At 45.7% G+C, this 14,136-nt stretch overlaps 1 long non-coding RNA gene across 6 annotated transcripts in view; it reads right to left on the bottom strand.

Moving 5' to 3' along the window:
• The window catches only part of LOC135112541 (uncharacterized), a 60,071-nt gene that overhangs the window by 23,619 nt on the left and 22,316 nt on the right, over positions 1 to 14,136 (bottom strand). Inside the window, exons 1-2 of one of the 6 annotated variants that reach the window (XR_010274445.1) lie at positions 3,045 to 3,144; positions 2,336 to 2,741 (exon numbers count right to left, since the gene is read on the bottom strand). The exons of 3 other annotated variants lie outside the window; for them this stretch is intronic. This is a non-coding gene — a long non-coding RNA (uncharacterized LOC135112541). 2 more of the 6 variants (XR_010274450.1, XR_010274444.1) reach the window with 2 other exon arrangements.

Here is a 14,136-nt window from a genome sequence, read left to right as displayed (position 1 = left end):
TAATTCATGACATCGTATTAGCTGCATTCCCTCCCTGAAATGACCAGTTATTTCCTTGACCTGATTCCTGGCGCCCATTTGTAGAAGACTGTCAGATTTACCACTATTATTTGGTAAAGTTGAAACACATCCACTTCATCACTAACTCATAACATCATATCAACTGTGTTCCTCGCGAAGTGCACTCCCCTCTTGAATAACCCATTGTTTCCTTCACCTGACTCCTGGCGGTCATTCATCAGATACTGAGATGAAAACGTTGTGTCAAATTGGCCCACTGCCACGCACACGCTCGCTTAGCAATTACCTGCACGTAACGCGACATACACACGAAATAAAAAAATAAATAAATAAAAATAAAAATAAATAAATAAATAAATAAATAAAAAAAAATAAATAAATAAATAAATAAATAAAGATTGGTGCAAAATTCTACATTCTACAAAATTCTACCCACCCCCCCAAAGTCTGGCGTCACGCTGCCTGGTGCTGGGGAGAGTTTATCGTGCAGCAGATGTGATCACATTCATGAATCTCGTGATATTTTTTGTCGCTTTTTGTCGCTGTTTGCTCGGTGGTCACAAACGAGGGAAAAAGATTGACCTTTGAGTCCTGTGGTGTCGCTTTCCTCACGGATCGCTGTAGCCACACGTGCTCTCTGTCGCCGCGAGTGCCAGGTGTGTGCAGCAGGTGGGTGTGAGCAGAGGGAAGGAAGAAGAGGAAGAGCAGGAAGAGGAGGAGAGGGACTAGCGTGAGGTGAGGAAGACAGTGAGTGAGGGAGTGGCGGTGATGAGCGAAGGTGACATGCACAAGTGAGAGAGGCGGGTTGACTGAGGACGTTGGTGGCGGCCGCGGCGAGGGAAGGAAAGGAGGGAAGGAGAGACGGGAGTGGGAAAAGTAGGAATAAAAGAGAACGTAAAAGGAGTCACGCAGGAAAGCAAGAAGGAAAGACCGCCGTGCTGTGACAAGAGTAAAAGTGTCAGTAGGTTTGTAGCGAGCAGGGAGGAAAGAAATGTGTGTAGCGTAAAACTGAGCCGCGAAGGAAGAAAGAAGATAGGGAAAGAAAGAATTTGAGATAACTGGGATGAAGTAAAAAAAAGGAGGGTAAAAGAACATGGCCAGAGAGGAAGCTGTGAAAGAGGAAGAGGAAAACAATATTATAGTGGAGGAGAGCAGAGTAAAGGCGGCGAGGACAGGAAAGTGTGTGAGCGACATTCACACGAGGCTGATCAGGCAGCAGGAGGCGGCGTGAGAGGGAATATAAAAGTGAAGGAAGAATAGTACGAAAAAGTAAATAGGCAGGTTATCAAGCAAGAGGCTGCATGTGACACGTTACTCCTGAGTGCTTGTGAAATGCTTCCTTGTTGTGTTGCCTCGTGGAATACAGCAACTGTTCGCTGATAAAGGAGACCCGAGGCTTGATTGCATTTCCTGTTTGTCTGGTGGTGTGTTTGTTTTGTCCTTGAGTTAGAAGCGTATTCACCACCCTCACTCACTCACTCATCCCATTCTTTCTTAACACTGTTCCGTACATCACCAGGCTGCCCATCACTGCCACTGCCCCTCTCATCCCCTCTCATCACGTCCCACCGCCCGCGCCCCCGCCTGCAGTCACTCGAGGAGGCAAGAGGGGGAGGTGGAGGGAGTGTTCTGGACAATCACGTGTTGCCATATTGGAAAAGTTAGTTAAGTGTAGTTAGAGAGCATAACTGGAACATTTCAACCAGATCCTATTGTACTAACAGCCAATCCTCTCTTACCGTCACGGGGAGAGAGAGAGAGAGAGAGAGAGAGAGAGAGAGAGAGAGAGAGAGAGAGAGAGAGAGAGAGAGAGAGAGAGAGAGACGGACACATTCTTATTAGTAAAGGGGACAGAACTTGTTTTTCATTTAAAAGCATTTCTGCACCTCAGTTATAGCCAGCCTCTCTCTCTCTCTCTCTCTCTCTCTCTCTCTCTCTCGCTGCCCACCTGCACCCACACAGCCCCGCTTCATCCCGCCACACATCTCCACCCACACAATCCCGCCCCGACTCACTCCGCCGCCCACCTGCACCACACAGCCCCACCTCGGCCTCCGTGATTTGTTATAACCAGTACAAGGCTATTTTCTTTATCCTGACTGTTGCAAATAAAACTCTTAATGGCCGTGTGGAGAGCGTAATGAGTGACCCTCCTGCGTCACTCCCCCGCCCTCACTCCTCTCATCACTCTCCCTTCCTGCCTCCCTCCTTCCCCCTCCCTCCCGATCTCCCGCACCATCTCCCACCCCTCCCTCTCAATATCGGCGTGTCATTAGCGGCCTAATGAGCCTTCCCGGCACACGGCAACACTTACCTGCAGCGCGGCAACACTTCCCAGCACACGACAGCACTTCCTGGCAGCAAGGCAGCACGGCAACACTCCCGGCAGCACGGCATTACAGTGCTGCACTGGGATCACGACGATCTCTTTCACTGTGTAATTGGATCACGGCAACAACAACGTAACAGCAGAACATCAGTGACAGGCGGCCGCGGCTTACGGAACGAATTTTATTCACTCACAACACAGTAATTTTGTCACCGCACCTCAGAACTTAGCACAGGTTTTCCTTCCTCGCATCGCCATTATCGCCCTTGGTGCGTGCCACAGCCATCAGTAAGCCCGTGTTTAGGCAGTAAGTCAAAACCAAGTACCGCGCTCAGCACCAGATCGAGGGACACGCCACGCTTCACCTCACCGCCACACGCCATTCACTTCACTGCACCACAAGGAAAATAAGTAGCAGGCAAATCATGACAGAACCAAACAAAACAACATCAATATTAATAAATCCTATACCATAAACCTTCTCTCCCTCACTGGCTTAGGGACTCCAGTCGCCTATACTCTGAGAGGCTCTCAGCTCACAGCCGTGATCGCGCATGCCCACCACCCGCCACCCTCGCCACCACCGACCCACTCCGTGAACACGAGACACGAGGCGAAGCACCTTCTCTCTAACGACACTGAATTCAGGCCTCCATACTATCCTCATCGACTCGCCAACACTCTGAACACGCACAGCTTAACCACTAGTGCCGTCTGCTTCTGTACACGCCCTCCACACTGGCCTCCTGTCCCGCGCCAACAATTATAATTATCTCCGCCACCGCCGCCACGTTGCTGCTTCCAAACACCGCTGTCACTAGTCCTTTTATAGTACTAGTCACACACACACACACACACACACACACACCAGGCTGAGGTGCAGAGGCGCGTGAAAATATTTAGGTGGAAATAAATCAGAAGGAGGTGGTGGGCGTCTCTGTGCGGCAATGGTGTGACTACGCAACGTGCAGGAGTGGCGGCTGCTGGAGGGTGCAGGGAACTTTTCAAAGGCGACTGGGAACACTTCAATAACGATGACAAAAATAAATGAATAAATAAATAAACAAAATATTCACACGTCTGCGAAAGTCAGAACAATTAAATGCTCCGTGGTAAAGTGCTTGTCTCATTGCTTTAAAGTTATCAGTTCGAAACCCGCTTAGATTAAATTGTTCAGAGAGAGAGAGAGAGAGAGAGAGAGAGAGAGAGAGAGAGAGAGAGAGAGGGATTGAATACATCTTCAAATGCTTCGCTTCAAGTTTCGAATCATTGCAATATTTTCTTTTTCTTTCTCTATTTTTCTTTTCCCCTGTCAGTATTTCCTCCTAGATCTCAACTGAAGCTTATCGAGAAGAACAAATGTTTCCTTCTACAACATGTTTTAAGTCAACACCTTCTTTTTCCCATCATTACCTATCTATCTATCTATCTAAGAAAAAAAAAACACCTGCCACGTATATATTGAAGGTGGTGGGAACGCCTGTGTGGTTTTCAATTCATGTGTGTGTTCGTCTTAGTATTAAGTGGAGAGAACAAGCGGAGGAGTCGTCTTGTTATGCTACGTCTTTCTTACATCGTGACGGCCTTTGAGGTAGTGGTGGTGGCGGCGGCGGTGGTGGTGGTGGGTAGTAATTGTGGTTGTGGTGGTGGCGGCAGTTGTTGTGGTAGTAGTAGTAGTAGTAGTAGTAGTAGTAATAGTAGTAGTAGTATCTTTGTTGTAATAGTAGTGGTAATAATACTTGTAGTAGTTATGTTGTTGTGGTCGTGGTTATGATTGTAACAGTAGGGGGAATAGAAGTAATCATAATAAGTAATAAAAATAATAATAATAATAATAATAATAACAGTATCAGCTTTATTATTGTTGTAATAGTAGCAGCAGTAATGATTGGTGGCTAACAGAAGCCATCAGTCAACACAACGCCCCACACACACACACACACACACTAACAGAACGCCCGATACCTGGAGAGAATCTGGCGGTGCAGTGAAGCAGGGGCGAGACTGACGTGCCGGAAGGAGAGAGCGCCGATGACACCCTCATTACCTACACCCTTGACACTAGCGCATCGCCCGGCCGCCCTCTGACCCTCCTGCCTTCTGAACTAAGCCTGGAGTTATCAATTTACGATTTTCCTGCCGTTTCATATTTTGGTAATGAGTGAGGAAATAGAGTTGAATATATGAGTAATTGCGACGTGGAAAGGGTTAAGGGGGACAGCAGAGGGAGAGACAGGGCCGCCATCCCACGTGATTACGGACTGATAAGGATAAGAACACTATTAGACAACAGACCCCAACAGTGATGAGGAGGATGAAGCGGTGACTGCCCAACGCCATGCAACTGCCGCCCCGCCCCGCCCCGCCTTGTCTCATTTCTCTCCACAGTCTTATCATTCCACATCATTGTCCACTCCACTCACCCTGCCTACCCGCCTGCCTGCCTGTCTCTACACCCAAGCCTTTCTGAAAGCTGACTGGAGGCTGGTGGATTGCTGCTACATTAATCTTAGTCACAGGAGAGAGAGAGAGAGAGAGAGAGAGAGAGAGAGAGAGAGAGAGAGAGAGAGAGAGAGAGAGAGAGAGAGAGAGAGAGAGAGAGAGAGAGAGAGTTTGGCTCAATTCATTTTTACTTATTTTATTTTTAGTTAGTCAAGGCGTCGCAACATTGGGGTCACATGTCACAGGCTAAGGTTACGGGGATGAGTGCTACTTCTCCCGCTGAGATGAGCTAGTATTACATTTTGAGCTGTTACAGAATCTATTGAGTTAAGGCGTCACAAAAACGGAAGTTATGAGGTGCTTGATATGATTATGAAAGAAAGCGCTGTTGGTCCTTGAGCTTGTATCTCCTTACATGGCAATGGTAATGGCGGCGGCACTTCCAAACTCACTGCCTGTACATGCATATTATCACTACTGTGTATTAATATTACTACTGAATTATACGTTACCATCACTACTACTACTACTACTACTACTACTACTACTACTGCCAAGCGACCTCAACCTCACCTCACCTGACCTATCAACTGTCTGCCTACGGGGAAACACCTGCGCAAACATTACTTTCCTTGTGTATATATTAGTGAACGTACTACAGTCCAACGTGAATTATAAGGACACTAATGTTTCTCTAATCCTGAAATGCCTTTGCGCTGCACTCCGACTGCTTTCAAAGGCTTCAGTTGAAACTACTGGTCTTTAAGGGTTCTTTTTTACGGTTCTAATGATAGATTAGCAAGATTTCTACATTTTTACCGGAGAAACACTCTTGAGAACCCAGCTAATCATCTTTGTGGCCTTGGAAAATAATCGTGATGAGAGCAAAGCGTTTTAGATTACAGCATCTATACTGAAGCTTAATGAGTCACGAGTATGTACACACACACACGCACACACACACACACACGTACGCACACACACACACCAGTTATAGAATTTTGTGACTTGTCTCTGATCGGCACACACACACGCACACACGCACACACACACACACACACACACACACACACACCAGTTATAGAATTTTGTGACTTGTCTCTGATCGGCACACACACACACACACACACACATCAGTTATAGAATTTTGTGACTTGTCTCTGATCGGCACACACACACGCACACACACACACACACACACACACACACACCAGTTATAGAATTTTGTGACTTGTCTCTGATCGGCACACACACACACACACACACACACACACACACACACACGGGGCAGTGAAGTGAGTGGCAGTGCATTGTTGTCACCACCACACACCACCACCATAATACCACACCACGATACCCTTGGCTCTCCACTTGTTTGTTACCCACCGCACACCACCTACAGGCCCACCCGCCCATCCATCCACCCGTCTCCTACCCACTAATCCATCCATCCACTACTTACTCAAACACATCCACCCATCCACTCAGTCATTCAGCAATATTCACCAACTCACATCCACCTACCCACAGCCCTAACTCCAACCACCTATCCACCGACTGACACTCACACACCCATCCACTTCTATTACCTCACCCATCCAGCCACCCACTTAACCATGTCCACTCATCCAGGACGCCCTGACCACCCCGAGTCTGCCCAGTCTGTCGGCCAGATACCAAAAGAGCCTGTAGAAGGTTGGGAAGGGCCTGCTGCGTCACCCACGCCTACGCCACACGCTGCCGCAGGACGCGCTTCGCCAGATCCGTGCCATAGGACATCACAAGCAGATGACACTCCTGAAGGCGCTGCGCACGGAGCGATACCGCCTCAGCGCGATTTCCACAGTGGTGCGAGCCACTAACAGTGAGTTCCTCTCTCTACATTAACCTTACGTTTAGGTTTAAGCCTCCCAAATCCCACTGTATATTTTCAGTGTAACAACTGCAATATCAATAACCCGTTTATTACTGTAACATTTTTATTACCCACCGCACACCACCTACAGGCACACCCGCCCAGCCATCCACCAGTCCCCTATCCACTAACTGACCCGGCACCCACCCACACTCACCCACCCCTCATCCCACTTCTACCCAGTTAAAAGATTGGGTGTGGATGAAGATCAAGTAAAGATGTCAAAGTGGTCGGTAATTAGGGAAAGGTGTACCAAGTGGCAATCAAAGGCCTAAACACCAGTTATACAGCTTTGTGACTCGTCTCTGATCGGCGCCACAGACACACACACACACACACACAGGGCAGTGAAGTGAGTGGGAGTGCATTGTTATCACCACCACACCACACCACCATAATACCACACCATTATATCCTTGGCTCCCCGTGTCGCCCTGCCGAGCCCCGCCAAGCCCTGCCCCGCCCCGCCGCTGCTAAGGTAAGAATTTCCCGTCTATCACCGTCAACATTAACCATAATTTCCAGGGTTTTACAGATGTTTCCAGGTGATATTTGGACTAGGGTGTACAGGAGTAATGGAGCAGGAGGAGGTGGAGGGCAGAGAGGAACAGTATGAGAGGGAGGGAAGAGGTGGAGAGGTACGGAGAAGAGACGAAAGAAAAAAAACATTTCGGCCCAAAATCGACATCCTTTTCTTTTTTATTAATAGAGTTGGCATTGTTTTGATATTTGATTTAGTATTATAAAACTATAACAAGGACACCACAAGCAGATGACGCACCTGAAAGCGCGGCACACACAGCGATACAACCTCAGCAGGATTCCCAGCGTGGTGCGAGGGACTAACAGTTAGCTCCCCTCTTAAGATTAACCTTACGCTTAGGTTTAAGCCTCCCCCAATCCCACTGTATATTTTCAGAGTAACAACTACCATATCATTAAACTGTGCTTTACTATTTTGTTTATCACCCACCGCACACCACCTACAGGCCCACCCGTCTCCTACCCACTAACCCATCCACTACTTATTCAATCGCATCCACCCATCCACTCAGTCATTCACCCATATCCACCAACTCATATCCACATACCCACAGGCGTAACTCCATCTATCCACCGACTGACGCTCACACACACACACACACATCCATTTCCATTACCTCACCATCCAGCCACCCACTCAACCATATCCAGGACGCCCTGACCACCCTGAGTCTGCCCAGCTTGTCGGCCAGACACCGACAGACCCGGAGAAGTTTGGGAAGGGCCTGCTGCCCCACCTACGCCTACGCCAGATGCTGCCGCCCGACGCGCCTCGCTCGGTCCGTTCCACACGAAACCACAACCAGAAGACGCACCTGAAGGCGCCGCACAAAGAGCGATACCGCCTCAGCGCGATGCCCACCACGCTGCGAGTCACTAACAGTTAGTTCCTCTCTCTTACGTTTAGGTTTAAGCCTCCCCAAACCCACTGCATGTTTTCAGTGTAACAACTGCCATACCAATAAGCCGTTTATCATTATAATCTTTTTATTACCCACCACGCACTACCTACAGGCTCACCCACCCATCTACCCATCCGTCTGGTACCACTAACCCACTTGACACTTACCCACACTCATCCACTCATCATCCCATTTCTACCCAGTTTAAAGTTTAGATGTTGCTGGAGATCAAGTAAAGATGTCTCAGTTTGATTGATAATTCGGGAAAATTGTACCAAGTGGCAGTCAAAGGCCTAAACACCTGTTATACAATTTACATTACTCGTCTCTCATCGGCGCCACACACACATACACATACACACAGGGCAGTGAAGTGAGTGGGAGTGCATTGTTATCACCACCACACTACACTATCATAATACCACACCATGATATCCTTGGCTCACTGTTTCGCCCTGCCGTGCCACGCGAAGCCCTGCCCCACCTCGCCGCTGACAAGGTAAGAATTTCCCGTCTCTCCCCATCAACATTAAGCATAATCTGCAGGGTTTTACAGATGTTTCCAGGTGATATTTAGACTCGGGTGTACAGGAGTATGAGAGGAGGAGGAGATGGAGGGGGAAGAGGAAGAGTGCGAGAGGGAGGAAAGAGGTGGAGAGGTACGGAGGAGGCGAAAAAAAAAAAAAAAAACATTTCGGAGCAAAATAGACATCGTTTTTTTTTTATTAATAGAGTTGGCATTGTTTTGATATTTGATTTAGTATTATAAAACTATAACAAGTTACAATATGCAACAAAATCTGCAGTAGCCGTTGTTGTTGTTTGTGGATAAACATAACACTTTCTGTATTGAATTATTTTTCATTTTTCTTATTAGCACGCCTAGGATTGATTTAGTATTTAATTTAAGACTTAAAAAATAAGAAATATATCACCAGTAATGATATCCAATAAAACCTTGTCTAACAGCTCGTATTTTCAAATTTGATGTGGATCAGCTGGCGGATTTAAAACATTATTTCTTTTATAGGGTGAGGAATGTGCGTTTTCTTTACTTATCTGTAAAGTAAAACATTTTTGTATTCAGAATATGTAATATAATCTAGTCTGGCTGTGTTTTCCATTTCGATATAATGATTTTTTTTTTGGCCCCGTTTGTAAAATTTCGTGGAAGTTTTCTGGAGTTTTTATTATTATTACTGAGTTCGGTAATCTTCTTATATTCTGGGTGTTCGTTAAAATATGTTAGCTGAAAAAATATCATTAATTACGAAAAAAATAGAGAGAGAGAGAGAGAGAGAGAGAGAGAGAGAGAGAGAGAGAGAGAGAGAGAGAGAGAGAGAGAGAGAGAGAGAGAATAGAGGAAAACCTAAAGACCAAAACACAATTATATAATTACATATCAATTACTAACGAAATGACAATAATAACAACGATAATAGTAATAATAATAATAACAATAATAATGATAATGATAATATAATTATTAATAATAATTAATAATACTACTAAGTTAAGGTAATTCAGTATATTTTTTTTAAAAAGGTAGTCGTAGAACACACAAGGGGGAATAATATTCAAGATTTAATTCTTACTAACAGGGAGGAAGCAGTCACGCAGGTAGAGGTTGGAGGACAGCTAGGTAACAGTGACCATAGGGAAATTAGGTACAATTTAGAATGGGAAGAAACTTTTAGAAGCAAAAACACTAGTAAAATACCTGACTTTAGGAGAGCAGATTTTGAAGAATTAAAAAGGTACCTCCAAGGAGTGGACTGGCAAAGGATGCAGGGTGAGGTCAGGTCAGGGACGGAGTTCAGAGAGATAAGGCAGGATGAGAGAGGCGAGGTGAGGCGTGAGGGTGTAGGACAAGAGGAGGGAAGATGTGTCCGGAAGGGAGGAAGAAAGAGGAAGGGGGGAGTGTGTGTGTGTTGGAATGTCAGGTCATGCTGAAATGAGAGAGGTGAGGTCAAGGCGAGTAGAGGAGGGAGTGGAGAGGATGGTAGGGGCCGAGATGAGGGGATTAGGTGAAGTAAATGTAGATGAATTGTATAAATATTTCGTAAAGTTCATACAGGTCAGTTAGCAAATATCTCGTATTGAGCAGTAAGATCACAGAAAAATTACCCTAAATGGATGACTGCTGGGTAAAACATTATATAGGGCGGAAGAGAAGTATATATATATATATAAGAAATTAAGGTCAGGCGATGAAGTTTTAAGGTCACAATATAATGGATTAGTTAGAACAGTCAGGAAGTTAACGAGGAAAGCAAAGGGCAATTATGAATTAAAGGTAGCCAGGCGAAGACGGACCAGGACGAAGAATAAGGATACTACAGGTCCATTAAAGGCAGCAGATGGGGAGCTGGTTAGTTCTGGGGAGGAGATTAGTAAGATTCTGAATGAGTATTTTTTAACTGTCTTCACCCAGGAAAACATGCAGGATATGCCAGATAGTGAACAGGTGTTTAGAGCAGATGAGAATGAGAAGCTGACATATTTCCATAACTGAGGAGATAGTGGAACAGGAGATAGATAGGCTAAAAAAGTTCAAGTCACCAGGACCTGATGAAATATATCCCAGAGTACTTAAGGAATGCAAAGAGATTATTTTATTAGTGAGCCGTTAGTTTCTGTCTTTAGGAAATCACTTGAGTCGGGTGAGGCACCAGTAATGTGAAGGCAGGCTAATGTAGTACCCATCTCTAAGGAAGGAGATAAAACCTTAACTTCAGTTGTAGGTAAAATATTAGAGTCAATAATAGCAAGGAACATTAGGGAACATTTAGACAAACATGACTTGATAAATCAGTCACAGCATGGCTTCACGAAGGGGGAAGTCTTACCTGACAAACTTGTCAAGTTTTTACAGTAAAGTGTAGGAGGCAGCAGATAATGGTGATGGTTATGACATCTTATATCTGGACTTTAGTAAAGCCTTTGACAAGGTACCCCATCAGAGGCTCCTGAGAGAGGTTAGGGCACACGGGATAGATGGGAGGGTGATAGGCTGGATAAGGTCATGGCTAAGCGACAGGCGACAAAGAGTTGTTTGTAATAAACGGCTCTAAATCCGAGTGGGGTGCCACAGGGATCATCAGTATTAAGGACATTGTTGTTTTTAATATAGTATACATCAATGACTTGGATAGTGGAATTAGTAGTGATGTTAGTAAATTTGCGGTTGACACAGATAGGTAAGATTAGGTCAGAATCGGATGCCATCGCCTTGCAGGCAGATTTAGATAAGATTTAGGAGTTATATAGCTCTGAACTCCGTCTTGAGAAACAGGTGAAATAGGGTACTAGGATTCATTTTTAGGAGTGTTAAAAGTAGAAGGCCGGAAGTAATATTAAAGTTTTATACTTGGCGCTCGCTGGTCAGACCTCATGTAGACTACGCTGTGATATAGGTCTCTATTAGATATATATAGATCAGTACAGAGGAGAATGACTAAAAGGATACAGGGGATGAGGAGTATTCCTTACGAGGCGAGATTGAAGCTGTGTTAAATTTACATTCTTTAGAAAGATGTATTTTATATAGATCAGTACAGAGGAGAATGACTAAAAGGATACAGGGGATGAGGAGTATTCCTTACGAGGCGAGATTGAAGCTGTTAAATTTACATTCTTTAGAAAGATGTTATTTTAAGAGGGGACCTGATACTTTTATTAAAAAGTAAGTCTTTTTAAGTGGTATAAGCAAAATTGTTAGGATCAGCAACCAGGGTAGAGAACAAGAAATAATGGGTTCAAGCTTGAAAAATTTAGGTTTAGGTTTGGTTCTCAGAGTGGTAGATGAGTGGAACGGACTCGGTAAATCAAGTTTAACAACGATAGTGCTAGGACACTAGAGAGCTTTAAGAGAAGATTAGACAGGTTTATGGATGGATAGGGATAATAAATAGAAAATAGGTAGGTATATTTCATATAGGGACTGCCACGTGTAAGCCTGGTCGCTTCTTGCAGCTTCCCTTATTTCTTATGTTCTTATGTGTGTAGTCATGCACGTGGAGGCATCCCCACTCACTCACTCTGCTTCTTTCCACTTTGACCAAGAACGGTCTGAAGCAATCCACTCCAGCTGACGAGAATGGTGCTAGCATGGGGGTTACTCTCGGTCCTCAGGCAGGTGGTGTGTGTGGAATCCAGTAAGTGTGACGTAACATGCTCCCATCCTGCGTGAACTGTCAAGTCCTCATGCACTCTTGTAGAATCAATTTTGTGATATGATGATCTCTCTCCGTATGAGCATGGAAATGGGATACCGACTTGTAGCAGGCAACGGTGCGTGGTCCAGCCGTCCAAATGGAGTATAAAATCCACCCTCACCCATGAAGGGGTTCCACTCAACAGATCGAATGTTTCCTCTGTAGTTTTTTTTCTTTGACTTTGACTTTAGGATGTTCATCTCCTCTTTGCACGTTTTGGTTTGAACAACTCTTAATATCAGCATCTCAGCATGTTTGATCTGAAATGATGCGGTTGGTAAGTGATAAAACATCTCCCATGTCCTCCCGTTTGTAGCATCGGGGAACTTGAAAGACCGTCAGTCCTGGTAACTCCTCCAGCCAAGCCAACCAACTAGGACCTGTGGTGATTTAGGAGGGGGTCATCCATCCTTCCTTATCGGCTGCACTCGTCCTGAAAGATCTTCGCCTTCGCCTTAATTAATCATCGCCTTCGCCTTAATCATTACAGGACTGACCAGTCCAAGAGGGTCATGAACGGAGCTGCTCACCCTCAGTACTCCCCTCACAGCTAGTTGATTGATTGATCCCTTTCCAGATCCCGTTTTGTAGCCAGTGCGTCCTTACTCTGATCTATTCTTATTCTTGTCGCTCTCTGTAAGACACAGTACTGTACTATGTCTCCTTATGGTTACTACTAACCCACTTAGCAGAAATCCTCTCTTTGTGAGCCGAAGATCGCGAGTAAATCTGGAGGCCTTTTCGGTGGAGGGTACTGAAAGAAGTAAGTTGTCCACTTCCAAGCCCTTCCATGTTCAGTAACTACTAGCTATGCGATATTCTTCCTCACAGTCGGTCAAACTTCGTTGCAATGAGTAAGCAGCACAGGAGGGACTCCATACACACCCGAAAAGACATACCCGTCATTCGGTAGGCGCGCCGTACCCCCCTTAGGTTCCCATCTTTCCACCAAAGGAATCTCTTAAGGAGTCTCGGTGAAGAGGGGTCACGCCAGCTTGATGAGAAACATTGCCTTCACATCAGCCATCGCGGCAATCCGTTCACTTCGGAAACGCAGAAGGGCACCCACCAGTTTGCTATTTAGGTCAGGAACCTGCATCACTCAGTCTTTGAGGGAAACGTTGTTGTACTTCGCTGCGCAAACAAAGCCTTCATTTTCTCAGGTTTGTTTGGGTTCATGAGTGGATGGTGAGGCAGGCACCAGGTTACTCCTCGTGGTCCTTCACGTTCAGACGCTGGCATCGCTCTTTAACAGCAATTGTTCTCTCTCTCCTGCATATCGTCGTCTGAAGTCCGAATCCCTAGCGAGGCGTCGTCTGTCCCTTCAAGCGTTTCTGCGCCATCTCGTTGTTGTTGTTGTTTGGCAGATCCGGTTCTTCATCTCAAAATGGTGTGGGTAATTCGTAATGGCCGGCTACCGCTCTGGTGGTAGATGTCCATAGTTGCAACACTTACTTGTCTTCCAGCAACATGCGAGTTCTCACCCGCTGAATGCCACGTGCCTCTTCACCCTCCCAGAGTTTTCGTACTAAAGACATCGCCGGGCATTCGCGGGCTATCCCCATACTTGCGTCTTGGCTCCCTGATTCTGCTCGGTGCTTACAACCACCCCGTAGGGTTGAAGACACAAGATGGCATCTGAGAAGCGAGAGAGCAGCGAATAACTGAGAATTCGCGAGGAGAATTTTGTGAATAATTAATTACTACTGTAAATTACGCACGAAATAAAACTCCACCTCACTTCATATTATGGTTTTCACATTAAAG

Source organism: Scylla paramamosain, chromosome 2 (assembly GCF_035594125.1).
Source record: "Scylla paramamosain isolate STU-SP2022 chromosome 2, ASM3559412v1, whole genome shotgun sequence".
NCBI lineage: Eukaryota > Metazoa > Arthropoda > Malacostraca > Decapoda > Portunidae > Scylla > Scylla paramamosain.
This window is presented reverse-complemented; position numbering and strand designations above follow the sequence as displayed.